At 46.6% G+C, this 26,823-nt stretch overlaps 2 long non-coding RNA genes and 1 other non-coding gene across 3 annotated transcripts in view; all 3 read left to right on the forward strand.

The window, feature by feature from the left end:
• The window catches only part of LOC125023396, a 16,535-nt gene extending 6,786 nt beyond the window's left edge, over positions 1-9,749 (forward strand). Inside the window, exons 2-3 of the long non-coding RNA XR_007114595.1 lie at positions 2,117-2,119; positions 9,540-9,749. This is a non-coding gene — a long non-coding RNA (uncharacterized LOC125023396). The remainder of the gene's footprint in view (positions 1-2,116; positions 2,120-9,539) is intronic.
• On the forward strand, positions 8,076-8,223 carry LOC124999132. Its single transcript, XR_007111153.1, has one exon. It is a non-coding gene; the product is annotated as a 5.8S ribosomal RNA (ribosomal RNA).
• Positions 9,750-13,381: 3,632 nt separating the features above from the next.
• LOC125023549 lies at positions 13,382-16,223 on the forward strand. The gene is made up of 3 exons (XR_007114640.1): positions 13,382-13,843; positions 13,927-14,007; positions 14,098-16,223. It is a non-coding gene; the product is annotated as an uncharacterized LOC125023549 (long non-coding RNA).
• Positions 16,224-26,823: the final 10,600 nt, after the last annotated feature.

Raw genomic sequence — 26,823 nt, forward strand, 5'->3', positions numbered from 1 at the left:
TGACTTTGTGAATAACAAAGTCCCGCTTCACCTCAGCACTTGGAAGCATAAAGGAATAACCCACCTCCATCACCTCTTCCAGGGGAACTTACTTATGAATCACGCAGATTTATTTGTTACGTTTGAAATAAGAAATGGAAACTTCCTTCAATACCTACAGGTGACCAAGACAATCAGAAAGAAAATCCCAGTGCTCCAGAACTGCATACAGCCACCACAATTCGTCACCAACATTAAAAAAACTCACACCGAAAAAGAAGAAAACCCTCTCTTTAATATATAAGCTGCTATCAACCACACATTTAATACATGTACCAATATCAAAATGGGAAGCCGATCTTTCCCTGTCTACAGACTTTGATTTCTGGACTCAGATCTACCAAAATATATTTAAAATGACAAAAAACTCGAATTTACAGCTGATCCAGTTTAAAATACTCCACAGATCACACACAACTCAATACAAGATGTATAGAATGGGTTTCTCCCAATCCGACAAATGTACGCAATGCACCCAAAACTATTCAGATTCTTATTTCCACACTCTCTGGCTCTGTTCTCCGGTACAGCACTTCTGGTCACTTGTAACACAGAAACTCGCCTTAATTTTGGACTGCAGAATCCCATTAACCCCTAACTTGTGCCTCATTGGTGACCTGGAAACAATCAGTCTTCCTCACCATCTATCACAATCTGTCCTTGTAGCTCTCACCATCGCCAAGAAAACAATCCTAATGAACTGGAAGAACAAACAGTCACTAAACATTTCCCAGTGGTTGAACCTTCTTTTCGATTATATATCATTGGAGAAAATATCTGCTACCCGAAAAAATCAGTTGACTCTGTTTGCCAAAAAATGGTCTGTATTCTGCGACTCCCTCAACCTTAATTTACATCTTGACTTTTCCTGCTAGCTTTTGCCACTTCTGTAACACTTACTGTAATGCTATAATAATATTTCTCTTACAGTGATGACTGTCGTTATGGAAAAGATTTTATTGCCCTCTTCATCCAGGTTCACTAAGGAGGATCCCCTGACCACAACACCTTGAGCATGCATTAGGGGTGCCCTACTCCTTCTCACCCCTGGGTTGACTTCCGGCCCTGAGCGGTTTACCCAGCTGGCCTCCCTCTCCCCCACGTGGGGTGGCGCTGGAGACTTGCCTGGGGTTCCCTGTGGCTTCGGCGCTTGCTCACTTTCCTGGGGTCGTGGTGTATCGGTGGCAGACTCTCCCTGGATCTCCTGGTGGGCCTTGGCGGTCTGGGCTGGCGGGCTCCCTGTCCCCTCAGCTCCCTCCCCTCTGCGGCGCCCTCCTCCCTTCGCCCGGCTCCTCCTCCGGCCCATCCTCCCTTCCGCTGGTGGCTGGGCCCTCGCTGGTCGGGGGGGCCTTCCTGGGGTCTGGGGGGCCCGGGGGGTCTGGGGGCAGTCGGGGCCACGCCTGGCGCCTTGGGGTCAGAGCCTGAGGGTGCGGGGGGCTGCCCGAATACCACCCTGGGTGTGTCCGGTCGCTCTGTCGCGCTGGGGGGCAGGCGATGCCATTGCTCGGCTGGTCGGTGTTGGTTCTTCAGGGTTTCCTGGGGGTCTGTCGTATCCTGGTTGCTGTGCTGGGCTGGGGGCGGGGTCTGGTCGGGGGACTTCCTGAGTCCTGGGGGCCCTCGCCCAGTCTGTGGGTCCCATGGGCTGCTGTTGTGCCTCGGCCCTGCTGCCGGGGACTTGGCCCTCACTTGCCTGCCTCCTAAATTGCACTCACCTCACACTCCACCATACACTATGTTGCTCATTACAACCAAGGCTAGGTACACCACACACACCCATCCCAAGTTTTTAATGCACCTCACCTTAGGGGTCCACCCAGGATCGGTCAGGGTCAGGGCAGGCTGCAGGACAGTAGTGTGCTGCAGTCCTCTGACCCACCGGACCCTCCTGTTTGCCCCCTGTCTTAATGCACCACACCACATCCAGGGTCACAGGGTCACGGTGTAGGGACTTGCTTCCTCATCAGGGACTGAGGAAGCACAGTAACAAGGACACTGTTGGCGTTGGCGGCGGTGGGTGGACGGGCTGCGGTGGCTGGGGGGTGTAGGGGGTATTGGGGGCTGCTCTGGCCTGCACCAGCTTGTGCTCGCTTGGTCGGTCTGGGGGTGTTGGTCGTCGCTCGCCATCTGCGCTGGGGTGTGGCTTGCCCCGTGGCTAGGGTGGTTCTCTGGTCCTGTCACCCATGCGCCCCATGGAGGTTCTCGGGCGCTGGGGCTTCTGACCTGACTCTGGGCCCTGGTAATGGTCTCACTCATATTTAGGGAATGCCCACATGCATGTGTGTTGTCACCTGCCAGCCCGTGCTGGATCACATCAAGAAGAATTGATGATTCCCGGCTATTAAGGGCTGGATTATTGTTTTCACTCTATCACTACGTGCCCTATGGCAGACTTTTCTCCTCTATTGGGACCCCCTTACCCCCTGGACTCTCTAATCTCTCCAGAGATTTACACAACACCCCCCTGTACCCAGTCATACTTGAGTAAGGTGACTTGGGAAGCACAGAACCCTACACTCCACTAGTTCCTACTAGCACCACATGCCTCTCCTCCACAGTCCATCCTTCTACATCTTTTCTGTCCTTTGTTCTCCCCCTCTATTCACTGAGGTGTAGCACTGTCCTCTCTGCCACACAAGGTCACTACACTCAATAAAGATCAACAGGACAGTTCTCAGGGAGGGCTGGTGATGGTCACACTCACGCACTGAGGTAATAAAGCTTTCAGCTGCAAGAATATAACTATATAATGTTGACACCCTGTGGTGTTCAACTATGCAGAGAAATGAAAAAAAAAAAGAAAAAAAATGTTCTCTTCTTAAGCTGCTTATACCAGTCCAGCATGGTGGGATTTTAAAATAAAGGTCATGATCTTAGCTTTACAGAGACCCCAGATATGTGCATGTAAAACATTTTTTTTTTTGGGGGGGGGGATCAGGGAGAACTACAGGAGGAAACTGGAGCACAAACTGGAAGAAAACAACACCAGGGACGTCTGGAGAGGGATGAGAGAGATCACCGGCTTCCAGAGGCGAGGTGGGGGAGCAGCGGAGCGGGATGAACAACGTGCTAACGAGCTGAACTTGTTCTTCAATAGGTTCAACTCCAACCTCCACACCTCTGTTGGCCTCTCTACTGTCTCTACTGCTTCTCCGAGCAGCAACCCCCCCCCCCCCCCCCCCATCACTCACTAAAAACATTTAACACTGTAAGCTATTGTGTGTGTATATATATATACACAATCCAATGTAAATCACAACGTCTTGAATTATTTCACAGCATGTCTGAACAAAACACGTATAATCAGGAGACATTTTACTGCTGCAACGTCTCTCTGCACAAACACAAAAGACAAAAACGTGAAGACGACATGTCATTGAAGCGCGTGCTTTGAAAAGCCATTCGGATTGGTCAACAAACGGTTGGAGGAGAAGAAGAAGAAGAAGACATGCCATTGGCTGTTGGGACACTGAACATCCGTCTTTGACGTTACGCTTAACAAGGTCAACCAGGCTGTTCCTGTTTGGTCACAGAAACTTGCCGCAAACTGCAGCTAATGTCGAGGCTGGAGGAAGGATGAAGGCAGAAGGCAAGTATCAAACTGAAGCTGAGTAGTATTAGCTTTATTTACCACCATGCCTCTGACTTTACTCCGTCGACAAAACCAATCCGCTAGCATGTCGTCAATTGAAATGTTAGCTAACTATGATGACAAAAGTATGGTCGGCGGCGGCGTCTGCCAGTGTTAGTCATAGATATATATCTATGAGTGTTAGTAGTCAGCCAGACCAACCACTTTTTATTTTATTTACACTAACGTTAGCTTAGCATGTAACAGTCAGTCATTACGTTTACTTTTGTGAACTGACTGACACAGGCGGAGAGAAAGAGGAATAGCATTTGTTTAGAGCTGCCACAGTGAACAATAATTGATTGTCAACCCTCTTCTACATTTTCACTAGGTTTTTGGCCGTAACCTTGACTGCGTGACTTGAAATGGCATGTTTTCTGGCTAGGATAGGAAGCTGGATTTAATGTAACGTGTCAAAATGTCAAAGTCTCCTTTTTACGCAGACTGCTCCTACTCCTCCACTTGCAGGTGCCGCTAGTGAGACATTTTAAGTATATTTTCTTTAAAAGAAGAGAGAACAAATGTTTTATAAATGATACTGACATTTGGTAATGGTTTATTTCAACCAGTTACCCTTTCTTAAAACTAATATTTTCATTTTCCTCTTGCCTCTCACAAATATAGGAGGAGCGACCTACTCTGCCTTTTTCAAGGTTTTTCAAATTTTAATTTTGGTGCAACACAAGTGGTCAACATGAAATTCAAAACAATACTGAAAAATATGGAAAGGATAAGCAAACCATCATCTTCTAGTTTATTGAGTGGAGATCTGCTAACACAGTTTAGGTCGACTATTTCACAACCAACAGCATTTATTTTGATTTTGGCAAATTTCATGATTCATAATTTTTTTTTCTTTCTCTCTGCAGATAAGTGGTGAGAGTTGATTTCATGGCATAAACTGGTGGTTAAGAACTCCACTCCTTTCCATGCTGAACTGTACAGTGAAGCGGTGCGCTCCGCAGTAGGAGAAACCTTAGTCAAAGAATCCAATGTTGAGCTTCCGAGGTACAGTGGAAAGGCACTCGGTACAAAAAGGGTCTTTCTGTGTTTAAACCAAGGTGAGGCACTTGAATTCAGACAGATTGAGCTCAGGCTTGTGATGCAGGACCAGCATGTATAATTTATTGTTACACCTCATGATGTGTCCTATATGCCAGCATTTACATTGTATGAAGTGAAACAAGCATGAAATGTTGGAAGCCTGAGCAGAAACTAGATTATTACCATTTGCATGTGTACAAGCTTTGTGGGACAAGAGTAATTTCACTTAAGCATAGCACTGTTGACTCCAAGTCATCTGGATTTTGAAAGATTAAAATCTGACAGTAACAGTATTTTTCATTCCTTCTAGTCCTCCTAGTCATGGATGCAGAGAGTCCGCTTCTGTCTTTCATCAAATCAGTGCCTAAACTGAGAGACCCTGAGCCTTTGCTGGAGCATCTGCAATGTGTAGGAATTGAGGACCTGAGCTACCTGGAGGAGAGTGACCTCCTTTCTGCCCTCAGACCAGTTGAAGCCAGGAAACGTCTGTCACTGCTCAAAAAGTATGTGTTTCAATTTGTACAGAATAAACTTTCACATTAAAAAATGTGCATAGTCAAAATGTACTTGTTAGGTCCACCTGTTCTAATCAATGCAGTCCAATACAGCAGTTCTACTATGAATTATACTTCAAAGAATCTTCTCTACATTTTTGTTGATGTTTTGAAAAATGTGATGACTACCCACTATACCTTGTTCATCATTGATTTCATAGTGGGTCTTAATGGTGGTGTACTGCATTATATTGAGAAAGGAACAGTTTGAAAATATATCAATGGCTACTGAGGATATAATTATGTTAGGTAATAATATACCCAGATTGAGCTATGTGATGTCTGTGTTTAAACATTACTACTATCTGTCCTTTAATAAGGCCAACAACATGTCTTGGACAGTCCTCCAAGCAGCCAGAGCAACCAACAGTTGAGCAGAGCCAGTACCAGTACAAGTCCAGTAACACAGTCTGATGAGATGCCCCTCTCTGGTGACTACATGCATCTATTGCACACAGTTACTCTTTTGGCTTAAAAGGGCTGAAAAATAACATAATCTACCTGTAACTTAGTGTAATATAGTACAATCAGCAACAGTAAATTGACAGTGTGCTTAGAAATCAGTATCATCAGTTGGGTCTAGCTGCTCTAGATTCTGATTCAGTAGCAAATGACGCACAACTAATGATGGGATGGGATCATGGGATGAACACAGGATACTTTATCACAATGTACAGAAAAAAAACACTTTTGTATCCAGCAGTAGCAATAGTTCCCCCAACAACAATATGTTGTTCATTTAGTTCCCATGTAAAGTCAGTCTGGTGTGTATTTTCTTTGTAGTGTGTTATGTTGAGATCTTGCAAGCTTGTCTGTCCCAAAGCAACGGTGTCATCTATAGTGGGACTCGTGTGACTGCTGTGGTGTTGGAAATGCTGGATCTTCTTGCACCTTGCCAACCATGGATAAATCCCCGCTATGTATGCATAATGCAGTTTGGTTTTCTCTGTAGCAGTTATTTCATTTCATAAATGCAACACACTATGGGCCTAGCATAGAGGTGAAAACGATATATGCAGTGTTATCTTCATTTTAGATGTCAAAGGGGTTTTGTGGCTCCCAGTGTTTTCTTTCCAAATGGCTCTTTGAGTGTTGAGGGTTGCCGACCCCTGGTATAGAGTATGGATACATTTCAAGTGATGTTTCACCAAGTTTCTAATCAGTATTGTGGATGTATGGTGACTTGTATGTAAATTGGTAACTCTACTATTTGTTTTTTTTTTTTTTACTTTTTTCTTTCATTACCAGTTCAGTTGAATTTTGTTTTTGTTTTTTTTTCATTGTTTCAGATCCAGTCATTTTAATTGAATTCATTTTTGAATATTGCTGTAATAGTGGCTTACTGCTACAATTGAATAAAAATATGGAGAATGGGAAATTGTAGCTGTTCTTGTTCAGCTTGGTCTAATTTTTTCTCATGTTCTCATGTATTGAAAAGATCAAATTATTGTTGTAAAGTGTTATATTACATCAAATCTAATATAGCCTACAGCCTTTTTAAATAAAATGATGCCATTAAAACACCTAATATGAGCACATTTGGTACAGTTGGCGTGATGGGCTGCTTCTCGTGAGTAAATAATTTATCCATTAATAAAGTTGTTCTGTCCTAAGTGTTCGTTTCCCACTGAAGCACCTAGAAAAAAACGTTAGTGTGCTTGATTCAAATGGTGTATGAACAAAGGGAACTAAATCTATTTCGCAGTAGCACTGATAGCAGTGAGGCCTTAATTGCAGGAGAAACAACATTATCATTACTACTTATCTCAGCGAGAGAAAGCGTTTCTTGCACAGATGGTAAAAAAAACTAACGGGCATCCAGCCCACACTCAATATTCAGCTGTACTGCATGAGAACAGTCACCTCCCACCATGAATAAGCCTGTATGATAGCAGGGAGGCCTTTATTGCAGGAGAAACAACATTTTCATGTCTGTGCAGAAAACGACTTCTCTCAGCAAGAGAAAGCGTTTCTTGCACATATGGTAAAAATACTAACAGGCATCCACCTCGCACTCATTATTCAGCTGTACTGCACGATAACCGTCACCTCACATCATGAATAAGCTTGAATGATAGCAGTGAGGCCTTCATTGCAGGCGAAACAACATTTTCATGCTCCAGCAGAGGGGCGGCAGATGGCGAGAAATTGATCCGGAAAAGGTGCGCCTTTCTCGGCCTAGCAGGCGCACGGTGGGGCCCCTGTGGTCTGGAGCAACCGAGTGCCTGAAACAGGTATTCTGAGCATAACAAGTCACTATGAAGTGCTTTTCGTCACATTCAGCACAATAAGTCACAAAATGAGCTCAGTTCCACTAGTCTGACACTTTGTGACACTCTGTGCAGAAAACAACTTCTCTCAGCGAGAGAAAGCGTTTCTTGCACAGATGGTAAAAATACTAACAGGCATCCACCTCACACTCATTATTTAGCAGTACTGCAGGAGAACAGTCACCTCCCATCATAATTAAACTTGAATGATAGCAGTGAGGCCTTTATTGCAGGAGAAACAACATTTTGATGCTCCAGCAGATGGGCGGCAGATGGCGAGAAATTGATCTGGAAAAAAAAGGCGCGCCTTTCTCGGCCTAACAGGCACACGGTGGGGCCCCTGTGATCTGGAGCAACCGGGTGCCTGAAGCAGTCATTCTGAGCATAACAAGTCACTAGGAGGTGCTTTTCATCACATTCAGCACAATAAGTCACAAAATGAGCTTAGTTCCACTAGTCTGACACTTTGTGACTGCAAACCAACCTTCTTTGGTAAAAGCCTGACAAAAGATTATAAACCAGTAAAACAAAACCAATGACTACTCTTAGCGGTGGATCACTCGGTTCGTGCGTCGATGAAGATCGCAGCTAGCTGCGAGAACTAATGTGCAGGACACATTCATCATCGACACTTCAAACGCACCTTGCGGCCCGGGTTCCTCCCGGGGTTACGCCTGTCTGAGGGTCACTTTGCCATCAATCGGGAAGCCTCGGCCTCCCACGGCCGGGGGCTTTTCGTAGGCGGCTCCGGCCGGCCTTTGTGCCCCTAAGTGCAGGCGGTTTTTGTCCTCCCCCTCCCTCGGCTACGGGACACCCTTTCCCCGACTGGCGCGGCGGCTCCCTTTTCTCTGTGCTCCCTTCCCCTAGGGCTCCAGACTCGGGGACCTAGGTGGAGCTCCTTCCCCCGTTCGTGGATCCGTGCGCGAGGGCGGGTGGCGCGGCTGCCAGTGGACGACGCACGTCTCCGCTGCTGACCGCGCCTCCCCCGCCCCGCGTCGCGTTTCACCGTCGGGAGTCTGCGTCAGGGTTCCCAGAGTGTGCGCCCGAGGGATCGAAAGGGGAAAAGCCTCCTCCATCAGATTGTGAGCCTCCCGAGTTGCACGGAGCCACGCGAACCAACACGCTTTGACTACGACCTCAGATCAGACGACCCGCTGAATTTAAGCATATTACTAAGCGGAGGAAAAGAAACTAACAAGGATTCCCTCAGTAGCGGCGAATCCCCGTCCAACTGGTGGGCGCGGGAAATGTAGCGTAGAGAAGACCGCTAGCCCGGTGTCTCCCGGGGGGCGGCCAGTCAGCCCGTGGACGGTGCGAGGCCGGTAAAGGCCCCCGTCGCACCGGGGTCAGGTCTTCTCGGAGTCGGGTTGTTTGTGAATGCAGTCCAAAGTGTGTGGTAAACTCCATTTAAGGCTAAATACCGGCACGAGACCGATAGTAGACAAGTACCTTAAGGAAAAGTTGAAAAGAACTTTGAAGAGAGAGTTCAAGAGGGCGTGAAACAGTCTGCCCGGGGGATTCAACTTGGCGGGTCAGGGTTCAGGCGGCACGGTGCGGGAGGATCCCCTCAGCGGGACCTCTCCCAGGCGCCGGCCGGCCCCCGTCGGGCGCATTTCCTCCGCAGTGGTGCGCCGCGACCGGCTCTGGGTTGGCTTGGAAGTGCTCAGGGCGAAGGTGGCTCGCTGGCTCCGGCCGCGAGCTTTACAGCGACCCCTCGCAGCCCAACTTGCCGCTTCCCCTGGGGTCATGGAATCAGTGCTCACTGCGCCCTCTCTACCCGCGGGGAGGGACAGGGTACCCTCTCTACCCGCGAGGGTCCCCTCGCTCCCAGCGCTACTGCCGACCGGCAGCGGACTGTCCTCAGTGCGCCCCGACCGCGTCGCGCTGCCAGGTCGGGGACCAGCCCACGTACAACGGGCGCAAAGGGTCAGCGGCGATGTCGGCAACCAACCTGACCCGTCTTGAAACACGGACCAAGGTGTCTAACGCAAGCGCGAGTCAGAGGGAGCTTGAGCGCGTGTGATAGGACCCGAAAGATGGTGAAATATGCCTGGGCAGGGCGAAGCCAGAGGAAACTCTGGTGGAGGCCCGTAGCGGTCCTGACGTGCAAATCGGTCGTCCAACCTGGGTATAGGGGCGAAAGACTAATCGAACCATCTAGTAGCTGGTTCCCTCCGAAGTTTCCCTCAGGATAGCTGGCGCTCAGAGTCTCGCGGTTTTATCTGGTAAAGCGAATGATTAGAGGCCTTGGGGCCGAAACGATCTCAACCTATTCTCAAACTTTAAATGGGTAAGAAGCCCGGCTCGCTGGCTTGGAGCCCAGCGTGGAATGCGAGCCGCCTAGTGGGCAAAATTTGGTAAGCAGAATTCGTGCTGCGGGATGAACCGAACGCCGGGTTAAGGCGCCTGATGCAGATGCTCATCAGACCCCAGAAAAGGTGTTGGTTGATATAGACAGCAGGCGGTGGCCATGGAAGTTGGAATCCACTAAGGATTGTGTAACAACTCACCTGACGAATCAACTAGCCCTGAAAATGGATGGCGCTGGAGCGTCGGGCCCATACCCGGCCGTCGCTGGCAACGGGAGCTGTGAGGGCTAGGCCGCGACAAGTAGGAGGGCCACTGCGGTGAGCACATAGGGCGCGAGCCCAGGTGGAGTCGGGGATTATGTGAAAGTATTTTCATCAGGTAAAAACAGCAGTGTCACGACCCCTGAGGTAGGAAGTCGGGGGGTATGTGAAAGTATTTTTATTAGGTGAAACAGCGGTGTCGCGTATAATACCGCTGGTCAGTCGATGTCATACACGCATTTCATCACGGCCTGCCACTGAAGACGTCACATCAGTCCTGCCTGAGAGTCTCCAAAGAAGCTAATTATTTTTTTCTGGGGAGGGTAAGTAATCTCTGTACCTTTATTAGCTGGAGCCGCTGCGGGTGCAGATCTTTGGTGGAAGTAGCAAATATTCAAACGAGAACGAGAAGGCCGAAGTGGAGAAGGGTTCCATGTGAACATCAGTTGAACATGGGTCACCCCCGGCCGATCGATAGGGAGTCAGGTTCAGCGGAAAGTTGCTGTGGCTGTGGCTGTGGCTATGCAGGGGCAGTGGCGGTGGGGCTTAAGTGTGGAGCCCCCCAGGGACATGCTGGTGGAGCGGACTGAGGCTTCTTTTTACCATATGTGCAAGAAACGCTTTCTCTTGCTGAGAGAAGTCGTTTTCTGCACAGACATGAAAATGTTGTTTCTCCTGCAATAAAGGCCTCCCTGCTATCATTCAGGCTTATTCATGGTGGGAGGTGACTGTTCTCATGCATTACAGCTGAATATTGAGTGTGGGCTGGATGCCCGTTAGTATTTTTACCATCTGTGCAAGAAACGCTTTCTCTCGCTGAGAGAAGTCGTTTTCTGCACAGAGTGTCACAAAGTGTCAGACTAGTGGAACTGAGCTCATTTTGTGACTTATTGTGCTGAATGTGATGAAAAGCACCTCCTAGTGACTTGTTATGCTCAGAATGACTGTTTCAGGCACGCGGTTGCTCCAGAACACAGGGGCCCCACCGTGCGCCTGTTAGGCCGAGAAAGGCGCACCTTTTCCGGATCAATTTCTCGTCATCTGCCGCCCCTCTGCTGGAGCATGAAAATGTTGTTTCTCCTGCGATAAAGGCCTCCCTCCTATCATTCAGGCTTATTCATGGTGGGAGGTGACTGTTCTCATGCAGTACAGCTGAATATTGAGTGTGGGCTGGATGCCCGTTAGTTTTTTTACCATCTGTGCAAGAAACGCTTTCTCTCGCTGAGAGAAGTCGTTTTCTGCACAGACATGAAAATGTTGTTTCTCCTGCAATAAAGGCCTCCCTGCTATCATTCAGGCTTATTCGTGGTGGGAGGTGACTTTTCTCATGCAGTACAGCTGAATATTGAGTGTGGGCTGGATGCCCGTTAGTTTTTTTACCATCTGTGCAAGAAACGCTTTCTCTCGCTGAGATAAGTCGTTTTCTGCACAGAGTGTCACAAAGTGTCAGACTAGTGGAACTGAGCTCATTTTGTGACTTATTGTGCTGAATGTGATGAAAAGCACCTCCTAGTGACTTGTTATGCTCAGAATGACTGTTTCAGGCACGCGGTTGCTCCAGACCACAGGGGCCCCACCGTGCGCCTGTTAGGCCGAGAAAGGCGCACCTTTTCCAGATCAATTTCTCGCCATCTGCCACCCCTCTGCTGGAGCATGAAAATGTTGTTTCTCCTGCGATAAAGGCCTCCCTGCTATCATTCAGGCTTGTTCATGGTGGGAGGTGACTGTTCTCATGCAGTACAGCTGAATATTGAGTGTGGGCTGGATGCCAGTTAGTATTTTTACCATCTGTGCAAGAAACGCTTTCTCTCGCTGAGAGAAGTTGTTTTCTGCACAGAGTGTCACAAAGTGTCAGACTAGTGGAACTGAGCTCATTTTGTGACTTATTGTGCTAAATGTGATGAAAAGCACCTCCTAGTGACTTGTTATGCTCAGAATGACTGTTTCAGGCACCCGGTTGCTCCAGACCACAGGGGCCCCACCGTGCGCCTGTTAGGCCGAGAAAGGCGCACCTTTTCCGTATCAATTTCTCGCCTTCTGCCGCCCCTCTGCTGGAGCATGAAAATGTTGTTTCTCCTGAAATAAAGGCCTCACTGCTATCATTCAAGCTTATTCATGACGGGAGGTGAGGGTTCTCATGCAGTACAGCTGAATAATGAGTGTGAGGTGAAAAAACATAAAACAACACCATCTGTCACTTTTTAATCGATTGACTTTGATGGATCAAAGTGGGCGTGACCGATCAAATGTGTGTCAGCAACTTTCAAGGTGGGAGTAACCAACGTTGATTGGATGTTGTGGCATTTCACTTTCCTTGGGGGTAGGAAGTCGGGGTCTGTGTGAGAATCTTTTTAAGATGAGTCAGCGGGGTCACGACCCCCGAGGTAGGAAGTCGGGGGGTTTGTGAAAGTATTTTTATTAGGTGAAACAGCGGTGTCACGACCCCCGAGGAAGGAAGTCGAGGATTATGTGAGAATCTTTTTATTAGGTGAAACAGCTGTGTCACGACCCCCGAGGTAGGAAGTCGGGGATTATGTGAAAGTATTTTCATCAGGTAAAAACAGCAGTGTCACGACCCCTGAGGTAGGAAGTCGGGGGGTATGTGAAAGTATTTTTATTAGGTGAAACAGCGGTGTCGCGTATAATACCGCTGGTCAGTCGATGTCATACATGCATTTCATCACGGCCTGCCGCTGAAGACGTCACATCAGTCCTGCCTGAGAGTCTCCAAAGAAGCTAATTATTTTTTTCTGGGGAGGGTAAGTAATCTCTGTACCTTTATTAGCGGGTGATTCCTTTTACTCACTAAATAGTTTTTCCGAACCTGTTTTTCAGAATAAAGATATCTTTTCGTGAAAGCATCAAAAATGGATTCTTGTATGCAACATTTTAAGACTTACATGATTTTATACATGTTTCATTGTTGCGGTATAAGGATAACACAGGGCCTTTCTTCCAGACACTGAGAAAGCGTACTTCTTTTGCCGTGCATATGATGAGGACAGCCAGGGCATCTTATGTAAGGCAGTTATTTCATTCAAATGAAGCTATACATTTTACAGAAATTTACAAGAATTACTCTTGTATTTTTTTTTTGTAGGCACCCCTGAAGTAGTCCCATCCTCCCCATCTGTATCAGTTCAGAATGGTTAGTTACTTTCCTTTAAAAAAAAAAAAAAAAAAACTGCATGTGTGAATATATTCGTGTGTGTGTGTGCGTGTGCGTGTTTCACTAAAGTATTATAATAATAAATTGTTTTCTGTTTCTAGTATATCCTTCTCAGACCGTAATCTGGCCAGGGAGCGGACTGTTTGAAGGTAGAAGCACTAACACTCTTCCACTTTCCTTTGACTCTGTATCCCAGAATGTATGTGATAGATTCTATTGACTTGTATTATACTTTAGCAGGTGACGATGCAATACTAGACAGCGTTTTGGATTACGAGAACGAGAGTGGACTTCTATCTCAATCTGATTAATACAATACAATACAATACAACAGACAGGCCCGAGACACCTCCGGCTAAAGGTAAGAAGAAGAAGAAAAGAAAAAAAAAAGTATAAATTTTAAATAAATAAGTAAAATAAATCTAAACCCGTCTCTCTCCATCTTGTAGAGTGCAGACCAGAACCCGCTCACAAGGTGGACAAGGCTACTTGTACCAGCGAAGACGGTGTCTACCCACTACTCGTCATACCCGACATGCCAGAAAAGCAAGGCAGACAACCGGCTAACAGTAAGAATTTTTTTTTTTAAGAAACTAAATGATTATAAGTAAGCCATGTCACTCATTGTGATATTTTAACATGATTCTGATAGCTAAAGAAGCTGACACTGACGGAGGACCATCTGGATCCAAAATTAGCATACCAGAAGCACCAGAGAAAGCAGTGACTGACGGTAAGAATAAAGTACAAATTTTATACAAACTTAAAATAAATGATAGCTAATCAGCTAAATAAAATAAATACTTCTTTATCTATTCTGTAGACTCCAGCCCAAACCCAAACTGAAGCATTCCAGTAGAAGAAGTGGCAGGAGGAATACGAGGAGATCAGCTTCAGGACGTCGGGGTCTATCGAGAGGGAAGGTTGTGAAAACCTTTTGGAAAATACTGACTTCTGTTTGTGAATTGACCTCAGCTTTGACTAAGTAGAGTCGTGTGTGTTGTAATGATGAATGATCAAGGGGAAAATTCGGTCTCGCAGTCAGCTCTGCTATCTTTACAGTCTACGGTTGAAGTATTAAGAGATATCCCTCACCCGCAAACTTTACCTCCACTGGTTGAAATACAACAACAATTAGAGATTTCAAACGAGTCTCAGGCTCACCACGAACCTTCTGATTTTCAAAATTTGGAAAGTATTGATGTAGCCCTTCAACGTTTAAGAGAAGCTTTGTCCAGTCCTCCACTCCCGGAGCTCTTACCTCCTCCCTCTCAACCCCGCGTCGTTTGTCCGTCTAATGTACCATTACCTCGGCCGACCCAGGTTCCCCCTGTTCGTCCAACTGAAGATTCCGTGCCCGCCCGTCTAACCTTTTACCCATAAACGATCCGTTACCCGGTCCGTCCTCGTACTTCCCAACTGCAACAGCAGCCGCTCAAAGGGGTGCGGGTCAAAATCCTGAATCCCCCGGGAGGGTCTCCAGAGACAGGTTTAATAACATTGAAATAAGACAGATGCTAAATTTCAACTTTCCCAATCCTGTGAGTAATTACGCAGAGTTTTATCTTAATGTGATGGAGACTCTCCAAGCAGCGGTTGAACGGGCTGTATCCTATGCCAGACAGGTGGATGTGCTGCAACTAGAATTAAGGGGGGAAAGATCAAACAGCACCTCTGTCATAGTCAGACACAATGGCAGTCTATCTCTAAACCATGTTCAAGAGGCTCTTGACCGCCTTGTGCAATCAAACATGGCCATTATGCCGGAAGATGAGATGGAGTTAACTTGTGCAGGTGGTACGTAGTCCTAGAGGGGGTGTTAAAAGAAAACTGCAAACCATTTTTGACGATGAAATCTGCAGGAAAAAAGCCCATTGCCTGAACATTGTCATCAATCCTGGCAACCAGCTCTGCTTTGCCATTAACCTCGCTCAGCTTTTAAACCGTGAATTAACCACGCGGCAGGCCACTGAGCACGCTAAAGTGCTACAGAATCATGCGGGGTTAGCGGACAACACGCCTGTGACTTTTAATGCTATTATCAATTTTGAACAGGTTTTAGATTGCAAAATCGTCGTCTTCTTCAGAGCAGACGGTGAGCGGGCCCTGTCTAAATTCCAAACATCTGAAGGAATGCATCCTAAAACCCTCTATCTCTTCCTCCATCAGAACCATTACCATGGTATCACCAACCTGAAAACATTTCTAGGTGCACGGTACGTCTACGGTTACTGCCACACAGGTTTTACTAACTTATGGCAGCATCAGTGCCCGGGCCGTTGTTCTGTATGCTTGTCATCAGACTGCACAAAAACTGAGACTAAACTGATTAAATGCCCCGATTGTAATATGACGTGTCGATCCGACACGTGTTATTTAAAACATAAAATACCTCGTCATCGCCCCACCTCCGGTACAGCCGCCAGCAACTGCGGTACAATTAAAAAGTGCAATACCTGCAAAGTGGTGTATTACTCGGCCATCAGCGGCAGCACCCAGCACAAATGTCGAGCTAAGACATATCTGGTCTGTTCCGTAAAGGACCCGGGCGAGGATCATCTGTGTTACATGACTCCTTTGAAGGTTGAGACTGATTATTCGAACCACATAGTGTTTTATGATTTTGAAATATTTGTAAATGAAACAGGCAGACACATCCCATTTTACATCAGTACACAGTCTATGCTTGGAAAGAAGTGGGGTTCCTGGGGCATTAGTTGCGCAGCTAGCTTCTTTAAACACTTCAGAAAACAGAAATACAGAGGCTGCATCTTCATAGCTCACAACGCTAAGGGTTTCGACAGTTACCTGCTTCTCAATCATATAATTCAGCAAGGTATGGCACCCCGTATAATCATGCAGGGCAGCAAGGTGTTGCAGATGGTGGATGAGGCGTTCCGTCAAACATACATCGACTCGCTTTCCTTCTTAACCATGCGCCTAGCAGATATGCCCACAGCCATGGGCCTCGATGCTGTGAATGCTCCACACGACCAGGAACTAAGCAAAGGTTTCTTCCCCCACCTTTTCAGTTCAGTTCACTTAAATTATGTAGGCCCTTACCCTCCCCCAGACACTTACGGCGTAGACAGGATGCCTTCGGACACGCTGAAAAAGTTCAATGCCTGGTACGCCACCAAAGCTGGCTGTACATTTGATTTCAGAAAAGAGGCAGTGCTTTACTGCAATCTCGATACTGAAATCCTGGCAGCATCATGCTTAAAGTTTTGCGAAGAATTCATCCGAGAGACACGCGTTGACCCCTTTACATGCATTACAATCGCTTCCGCCTGCATGAAAGTCTTTAAGACAAATTTCAACACTCTGGCTCTACCGCCCGCCGATAACTACAACCGGCAATTCAAAAACTACTCCGACTCTGGCATCCAGTGGTTAGAGTGGGTCTCGCAGAACGAAAACGTCGCTATTCGACACGCTCTGAACGGAGGAGAGAAAAAACTTTGTGGACGGCTATGCAGAGACTGACGGTGTTAAAAAAGCATGGGAGTTTCTCGGGTGTTTTTTTCACGGCTGTCCAAAGTGTTACTCGCCTACTGAAGTGAATCGTTTGTTGCAGACTCCCTTTGAGCAGCTCCACTCAGCCTGGCAGGCCAAGCTGCTGACCCTGCGATCGGAGCTACACGTCTCGGTACAGTTCATATGGGAGCATGACTGGATCCGAATGAAAAAATCTCATGACGGAGTGAAACAGTTCCTCCTTCAGTATAGTGCACCGCAGCCCTTAAAACCTCGTGATGCGCTGTTTGGAGGTAGAACTTGTCCCATCCGTCTGAGGTACACGACAAGTGACACCGAGCAGGTTCGTTACGTCGATGTTACATCCTTGTATCCGTACGTTAACGCGCACTTTCACTACCCCTTTGGCCACCCCGAAATTATCCGTCAGGGTTTTAAAGATCCTCGTGAGTATTTCGGCCTGATTAAAGCTGTCGTGTATCCCCCTCGGAAGCCATTTCTACCTGTTCTACCGCATAAAACTGAGCGAGGCAGACTGGTGTTTACTCTCTGCCGCGTGTGTGCTGAGATCAACCATCAAGCCGGTTCGTGCATGCATAGTGACGGAGAAAGAGCTCTATCCAGTACCTGGACGACGCCTGAATTCACGAAAGCCCTAGACAGTGGATACCGTGTAGCCCAGATAACAGAAGTCTGGCATTTCAAGCAAAAGAGCGACTCCATTTTTAGGGGCTACATCAACACCTTTCTGAAGGGTAAACAGTAGGCTTCTGGTTTCCCCCCTGAAGCATCGGATGGGCTAGCAGAGATAATTACATCAGAGACTGCGCAGCCAACCAAGGTATTGACTTAGACCGCAGTAAAATCGCACCTAATCCTGCAAAAAGACAGATTGCCAAACTTTGTCTCAACAGCTTTTGGGGAAAGTTTGCCCAGAGAACCAACTTAGGTCAGACCACCCTCGTCAGAAAACCTGAAGAGTTTTTCAAGTTTCTGTTTTCAGAGCAGTACGATGTAAAGTATTTTGGCTTTCTGAATGATGAGGTGGCTATGGTGCAGTGGCAGTACGGTAACGGGTACATCCTCCCTCCCGGGAAAAGCAATAACATCTTTATCGCAGCGTTTACCACATCCTACGCTCGACTGACTCTTTACAGATATATGGAGATGGTACATGATCCCGAAAGGATTCTGTACTATGACACTGACAGCTTGATTTATGTCGTCAGAGAGGGGGAGACGCCTCTTCCCACAGGTAACTACCTGGGGCAGCTGACAGACGAGGTGGGCGGGGACTACATTCAAGAGTTTGCAGCAGCAGGTCCTAAAAGTTATGCATATCAGACCAGAGGGGGTAAAGTGTCACTGCGCGTGAAGGGTATCACACTGAACCGTCAGAGTGGTGAAGAAATTAACTTCAACAGTATTAAACAGTTGGTAGAGGGTTACATTGAGAATCCTGTCAGCGACGCCTTCATTACAGTGCCTCAGCAGAACATCGTGTGAGATAAAAAAGGCTTCATCCTGAAAAATTCTTCATTCCAAAAGAGGTTCAGGGTGGTGTATGACAAAAGGCGTCTTTTAGCTGGCGGGCGAACCGGACCCTTTGGTTATTAATCAGAAAATGTCACACTCTCTAGGAGAAGAGATTGAGTTGGACCCCAGATTGCAGCTTCCTTTTTCGTGTCTGGTGGTGGGTCCGAGTGGATGTGGAAAAACTGTTTTTGTAAAAAATGTTCTGGAAACTGTGAACATGTCATGAATGATGTACCTAATAATATTGTATGGATTTGTACTTCTTTTCAACCTTTGTATATTGAACTGCAAAGGAAAAATAAAAAGATAAGATTTATTAAAGGATTATCGGATTCTTTTGAAGACGAGTCTCTTTTTCCAGCCGACCAAACACACTTGGTTATTTTGGATGATGTCATCTTTCAAGCGTCTGATCACCCAGAGGTGGTAAGGATTTTTACCCAATACTGGCATCACCGAAATATGAGCGTCATAATGCTCACTCAGAATGTGTTTCATCAAGGGAAATTCAGTCGAACCATCGGTCTAAACACCAATTATCTGGTGCTGTTCAAAAATCCCAGAGACAAACTGCAGATGAATATACTAGCTCAACAGATGTTTCCCTCCAGAAAAAAATATTTTTTTGAAAGTCTTGAAGATGCCACTAGTCAACCGCACTCCTATTTATTACTGGATTTAACTCACCGTTGTCCAGACAGGTTCAGACTGAGAACGGGGCTACTACCCTATGAGTGGCCTGTTGTGTACATTCAGAAAGAATCATGACCAGCGCTTGTCTGAAAAGAAACGCACCCTGGCTTAAAGTTCTGGCCAAGGCCACACCAAAGAGACGGAAGGATATATTAAGGGGGTGCTCCCCAGATCTTCTCCAGACGTTGTGTGAGATCGCGCTGAATCTTTTGAAGGGGAATATACCACTTTCACCGCAACAATATCAGAAGTTAAAAAGATATAAGAAAAATATCAGACTCATTGCCGATAAGAAAGCCAGCGTAAAGAGTAAACGCAGGGTGTTACAAACAGGAGGCTTCCTTTTCCCTCTGCTTACAGCGGCCATTCCTATTATCAGGGAATTAATAGGAGGACTTGCTAGACGATAATCCTCCCTCCTACTCCCATGGCTCTGAAGACGACGCAGAAAATGTTTTTGGTGTCCCCGCATCAGTTAAACCGCCTGAGTCAACCCACGGTTGCTACAGGTAGCACCATCAGGCAAACAGCCCAGCGAGATTTGGATGTAAAGATGCGTGAGATATTAGAGGAGAGAGGTTTAAATCCTTATGAAAAAATTAAAAAGTACAACGCTTTGCTCCAACGCTATCTCAGCCTCAGCAGACAAGGGGAGAATGAACTTCAACCCATAACTCTGAGTCTACCGCAAGAAGAGGTACATCAGGCAGAGAATGCAGAGGTGAAAGGTCAGGAAGTGGGGGAGGAGGAAGATGTTTTAAAAAGTCTTCCGACACGCAGTCGAAAAAACGCAGAGTATGTGATGAAAAAACTATCCAAGAGCCCCAGTAGCTGGACGCCGAGAGGTGAATTTATCTACAGGGGTAAAGCCGTGAGAGGCTCTCATATGCTTGATCTGGTAAAACATCTGACCTCTTCCTATAAGAAAGTGAATGATCAGCCACCGGAAGGATGGATAGAATTTCTAGGTATTCTGTCAGAGCTCAATATTCCCGGGAGCTCTGTGACTAACCCCCAGGCCCGTGAGCAGTTAAGGAGACTCAAAAACTCTGGCCCCCTGCAGACGCACGCGTCATCGAATGAGGGGGAGAAAAAAGAAAATACGTCCGACTATGGAGTGTACGTATTTCTCTCCTTTAGATCACCAAAAAAAATAAATAAATGATTGCGATAATTGTACGACAATAAAGACTCTGTAAATCAGTCATTGAATAATAAAGCTTTATTGAATCCGTTCCTTTCACAAACGGTAACAATCTTTAAACATTTGCAGAGAACAGGCTAGCTGGTTAGAATTCCCGCCGCAGGGGTATGCTAGACATTTTTGATATTTTTTAACAAATTCAGATACCATGGCATCGTTGCAGACAGGATCGTCTTCATAGCTTCCTCTCAGACACAAATAATATGCACAGTGCTGACCACAGACATCCGATAATTCATGCTGGAGCTGACGATTGTGTTGCAGGATCTGTTTTATTCCACGTTGACGTTCCAGGAAACGCAGGATGCATGTAGGATTATATTCAAATTCAGGGCTGAGTCTGAAAGAGTCAAAGAATGTGGCCTTTCCATGTTTTTCCACAGTGAGCGCTAGCCAGTGCTCTCCTGGCAGATGACGAGGGTGGGTGTTCACGATATAGTATGCGGGCAGCGAGGGTTGTAGGGAGGGTAATTCATCCGAAGCCCAGACACCACGGAATATGTTACCCAGTAGTCCGCTCAGGAGTGTTTCCAGCTCAGTAGAATTCATTGTTTCAATAATAATCCACCAGCACCTGTCGTTTTGAATTGATCTCCACAATGGAGTCGTAGCAGGCGTAGACAACCAGGGTCAGAGTGTGAGGTAAGGGGACTCGAAATCTCATTTCCAGCCTCAAACTACCGCTGGATACTGGGGAAAGAGCCGCCACATCTTTGTCGGGGCTCAAGTTGAAAACAAATAAAGTATATCCTCTTTCGAAATCTTCGCGGTCGATGGTCAGAGGTAAATCTTTCAAATGTCTCCCAGTGGCGGTAAACATGTTATAATATTCTCTCACGGAAATGCCGTTATTAAATTGGGGCTGGAAAGCTTTGGCCGGTACTTGTCGACCGTTACGACACAGAGCCAGGTACTCCACGTCATTGTGAGTAAGTAAGTTGAAAGGCGAGAGATCTCTTCTTCCTGTGAAAGCATGATGGTTCACCATCCCCAGAACAACGTATTTAGGCATGACACCCAGACACAGGTTCTCCTGATTGCATAGTCTGGAGTTTTGAGGAATGGAATAGGTTTTCACATTAATTCTCGACATGAGGTAGAGGGCGTTGCCTTTCATCAGAGCCGCTGAATGACCTAATTGCACTGCGGGGGACACGGTTACTTTTTTCATAAACAGAGAAGCTCCCAGTATTTTGAGGCGGAAGTTGGCGTTGGCCTGACTCATCAGACAGAAAGCGTCACTCGCCCGAGTTAGTTTAATCCGCAAGTCGACGCTGTTCAAAAGAAGTCTCTCGCTAAAGAAGATGTCCCCGTGCAGGGGGCCCATCACGTGAAACTCGCTCGAGGCGGCACTAAACTCAGCTCTTTTAACCAGACCCCGATTCGGACCGTCAGTCGCCACCACGGTTGAATCCATAAATCCGGCTGTGTCTTTATAAAACAGACCGGCTGAACACTGACTAGCAAGTGTTTCATGACTGTGGTTCAATAAAAGCTCTATCAAAGCTCTGTAGGGGTGTGTAGCGCTGGACTGAGAGATTAATCTATCTCCCAGGGTCACGTCGACCTGTGAGAAAATGGTGTTGAGGGGATAGTTGATCAGGCCCACACGAGCGTCCTGTGCCAAGTTTGTCCCATCCTCGTTAGTAATTTGTAGACGCAGGAATAGCAGAGTGTTGGCTAGATCCAGATATTTCTCTCCATCGCCCGGGATTAAAAATTCTATGGGACCGGTGTCCGTGAGAGCCGATAAAGGGGGAATCTCTGTATACTGACTCTGCTCGATAGACATCTGCGTCACCGGAGCAGCAAATAAGTCCAGTTCCGTCATGCTGCATTCTGGCGATTTGTGATGTAATAGAGCCATTTTCAGGAGAAAATATCTTTGGCCTTCCTTCCTCTGGACCTTCTTCTCTGCACTGAATTACTATTAGCGGTTGACTTGCGCTTTTTATGAGCTGCTACGCAACGCCCGGGGGGTCTCTTTCCGGCTCGTCGAGCGAGAAGCATAAGTCCTGATCCTTCTTGGTTCTCTTCCTCTGAACCTCTCACGCGCCGAACAACCCTGCTGACCACGTCAGATGCTATGTTCTTAGCGCCGTTTTGAAGATCAGGTTTTGCAATGGTAGAACCTTTTTTAACCATCGGCGTCACAAACCTAAATAGTTTTGAAAATATGGATCCCAGCCCCCTACCGTACATCATGGGGGCTCCATGAAAACCTGGCAGGCCACTTCCCACTTGATCTTCATAATAACTTACAAATCGATAAAGATCCCGAACTTTAAATCTACCGGCCGGTTCTGATCGGTCTTGAGCTCAACACTGATGTTTTCAATATGTCTTTTTGCTACCGGTAAGTAGTAGGCGGGGCTGAAGGTGTGTGAAATAACATCTCCAAATTTACCTTCAATTTGAACCGTTCTTAAGAGCGGGGCATAAGCATCGCCCACCGCCTGATGCTGAACCACGTCGCTATAACAGAACATATGATAAAACCCCGCTTTTATATCAGCGGTTCGAGGAGACTGTCTCAGTAACCCACTCGTAAACCACTCACCGGGTTTTAATCCTAACATATAGGCCATGGGAGGGAAAAAACATAGTCTATAACGGCCGCTACCTAGCCATTGAAACTTATGTTTACATTCGTGATATCGTAGTGTAACGTCGGTGCTAATTTCCCTCATACAGGCGTTTATCTGTTTCATGATCTGCTCTTTGTCGTCATAATATCCGCTTTCAAAACGTTTGACATGCAGGGTAAATCTTTTCTCGTCCAATTCGATAACGGGGTCAATCGCCTCCGGGGCGCCATGTTCCCACACGTCAATCCAATGAAAAAAAGAGTTGTCTTTAGGAGTATTATACCACGTGTGGATAGGAAATCTCTGTCAGTACCACCTGCCATGGGCCCTCCAGGTGGAGATGTTGTGCTAAATCCACTCGGTAGCTGGCAATGTGTTTTCAGTAAACACATTGAGACTGGCGTTAGAGGGTAAAGTCACGTAAAAACCCTCTTCTGTTCTCGCGTCCATGACTGTTTGTGATACGGAGACTGTCGCGAGCAATGACTTTATACATCAATCAGCTGACCTGCGGCTACCCAGCTATTAAATTTCTCAGGCCAGTTTTTCCAACGCACCAGAACCTGTTTTCTACCACGACTAGTGCGCTCATCCAGAACGGCTTCCACTTGGTACGGTTTATCCTCGGTGACGGTTACTTTTTGTAGTTCGGCCTCATAAAAGGTTCCGTCGATAGGTTCCCCATCATAATCTTTTATTTTGTACACCGGTGGAAGGCGGGGAATACATTCTGATACGGTGAAAAGCTCGTCCGTGTAACTCTGCTCATACTTTTTGTCAAACACACCCCTCAGCTTGGAAATCCTCACTACATCACCCTCTTTTAAATTAATTTTCAACGTGTTTTTGTGACGAAGAGGAAATTTACCGTACAAGTTTTGAAATACCGCAGGAGAGTTCTCAGCTGGGACGTCGTTCGGTTTCATTTTTATACTCGTATGATAGCTCTCATTATAACTTTTAAGCAGATCCTGCAAAACATCCACATATCGACGCGTGTTTCTGGCCGTAAAGTATCGCCACATTCTAGTCTTTAGCGTACGGTTGAACCGCTCGACGACGCAAGCTTTGAGGTCGCTAGCGGTGGAGAAGTGAGTAATACCGTGCTTCTTCATCAGAGCATTAAAAGTCTTGTTATAGAATTCTTTACCCGCGTCCGTCTGGAACTTTTCAGGCACTTTGCTCTCCTTTAACACCGAGGCAAAAGCCCTGCTCACTTCACTTCCCGTTTTTGTCTTCAGTGCTCTAGCGTATGCCTTCTTTGAAAAAATATCGATGACCGTTAATAAATACTTATACCCATCATTGGACTCTGCTAAAGCTTGCATATCACATAGATCCGCTTGAAACTGGTTCAGGGGTCGTGATACAAATACTCTGTTTCTAGCAAAATGTATCCTGGACGGTTTGTGTAAAGTGTAGGCATCCTGCTTCGATAAAAAATCTTTTACTCGATCAATTTTTACTTTAGCCCCGCCTTCGTCCTGTACAGCTCTCTGAAGCCGTTCTACCCCTCCAAAACTTCCCGGATGTGAAGGTGTATAATATAGCTTTTTCATCAGGCGTTCTTCCTTTTTCTCCATCTTTCACCCTCGTACGTTAAAGAATGACAAGACCTCTTTACTGTTTTCGACTTTATAGTTTATTAAAAAAAGGCAGAAAAGAAATCATTATTATTATTTCAACATTTTCCAGGATTGGATGAGAACAGCGGCTGTGAATTTCCGATGTATAATAACATGCAATGTTTGCAGCATTTGTAAGATATCATCGCTCGGCCGATCTTGAACGTAATGGCACAATGCATCAACGATCAGAGTGTAAAGTGCCAACAGGTGAAACATATTCATTTCAACAGTTTCATCATCATTGATTATACCACAGAATGTATCCATCACAGAGCTTTCAAAGAATGATGTTACAGCCTTTTGCACAAACACTTCCCATTGAACATTTGTAGCCCGAGCACGTACTAAATCCAAAAACATTTCTAATTTTTTAACTTCGTCAGGTTTCGGGCTACCGCTGATTTAAAATTTTTTATCATCGTTCACTTTGTTGGCAACAGCTTGCTCTAGTATAGCAGATAGCTCCCACACAAGTACCTCAGCCTCACAGCCCTGAACACTATTCTCAAACAATTCCCCATGGTAAAGAAAAAAAACAACAACGACAAAGATGTAGATAAATGCACATACAAACTCAAAAAAGTAATCTAAAGATAAATGTGTTCTAAATAAGAAATTTATTCTGGCGGTTTTCAGGCTCCTCTCCAGGTATCGGCGACCATACGAAGTAGAGCTATTTTCATGATGTCCTCTCCAACCAGCGAATAGTACAGCTCACCGATTGTCTCAAAGATATTCTCACAGGACCTCAGGTCCTGTAGCATGGCTTCAGCCGCACCTTGAATTCTGGATTTATCGACGGAGATAAGAAGGGTAGTCAGCAGCTGCTGCAGGGCCGGTATAAACTTCGGTGTCCAGAGTCTCCTCATCAGCCGGTGAAAGTGACTCCTGTAGAAAAAGCTGGGGACCTCAAAGAGGCAGTCATGGTTCGTCTGGCTAGGGTGGTCTACCTGACAACCGAAGCAGATCTCACGACGAAACTCCTGCAGGACAATGTTCAGCAGAAGAAGGATGATCCTGGCTTTAATATTTTCTTGGAGGGTGGAAGACAGCAACCCAGCATCCAGCTGGTCTTCAGTAGTAGGCTTGGGGAGGCACGCCGCAGAGCTCTCTTCTTCCTCTACGAAAGGAGATGAAGGAGGAGTGGGTGGTAGAGTCACCTCTTCCTCTACGAGAGGAGACGGAGGTGGAGTTGAGTCAAAGGCGAGAGACATGATGCTCAAAGTTGAAGTTGGTGTCTTCTTCGAACCTGGGGCTCGGGTGTTCAAATTTATGCTGTGGTCAGGGAAGTGGGCGGGTTGGGGAGAGTGGCCTTGTAGTCCTAAAACAGATGAGAAATGTCTTTTCTCACCAGCGTCACATCTTTCCAGAGGCGACTGTTTTGGAATAGAGCGGTGATGCGATCGGCCGATTCATCCAGCATCTTCATCCACTCAACAACCGGCACACTCAGGCACCTGAGAAATATCCCATTTTCAGAGCTGAAATGGTCCAGCACCAGGTGGCCGCCTGGACTTTTCTTCCCGTGCATCTCCAATTTTACTCGGTAAAACCATTTACTGGAGCTGTCAGATTCGGTCTCCCATATTATCTTGATGAATTTTTTGATTTCTTCTTCTTCTTCTCCCTCATGGAACTCGAAGGGATCCCCCTCCTCCTTCAAATGGGCTTCTCCCTCTTCGTTTAGCATGACACAAGATGGAATGCTCTTGCCTCTCATGCATCTGGCCACCAAGCCGTTCAGTACTCCCCAGTCATTGGAAGTGATTATGGCATTCAGTGTGTCAGGACTGAAGATTTGCCCCGGATAGAGATGATACATACACACTTCAGCGGTGTGATAGCATGTGTGAAAGAATAGCCAAATTTCTCACCCGTCTCCAAACGCCACTCTTCCTGGAGAGGGCCCGTTGGCGGCTGCTGGAATCTGCACTTAAACACCATCCCTGGCAAGGCTTCCTGAATGGCGCTCACCGGGCGTCTCACTAATGATACCGGATGTGTAAGTTCTCTTGCTCATTTTTATTTTTCAAGTCAGGCGCGGACTGGAGAATGGACTGCAACGATCTTCGGTTATCATTAGCTTTTCACTTGGCCGGAAGCATGGGCGGGGTCGGGTGGCATCACGTGACTTTCATAGGAACATGTCTGTGTGTCTGTGTGTGTGTGTGTGTGACTGGGGGTCTGCGCACGTGTGTATCTGCCTGTGTGTGACTGGGGGGTCGTGACCCCGCTGATTCATCTTAAAAAGATTCTCACACAGACCCCGACTTCCAACCCCCAAGGAAAGTGAAATACCACAACATCCAATCAGCGTTGGTTATGCCCACCTTGAAAGTTGCTGACACACACTTGATCGGTCAACCCTACTTCCTCAGTCACGCCCACTTCCTCAGTAACGCCCACTTTGATCCATCAAAGTC

Source organism: Mugil cephalus, chromosome 1 (genome assembly GCF_022458985.1).
Source record: "Mugil cephalus isolate CIBA_MC_2020 chromosome 1, CIBA_Mcephalus_1.1, whole genome shotgun sequence".
In the NCBI taxonomy this organism is placed as follows: domain Eukaryota; kingdom Metazoa; phylum Chordata; class Actinopteri; order Mugiliformes; family Mugilidae; genus Mugil; species Mugil cephalus.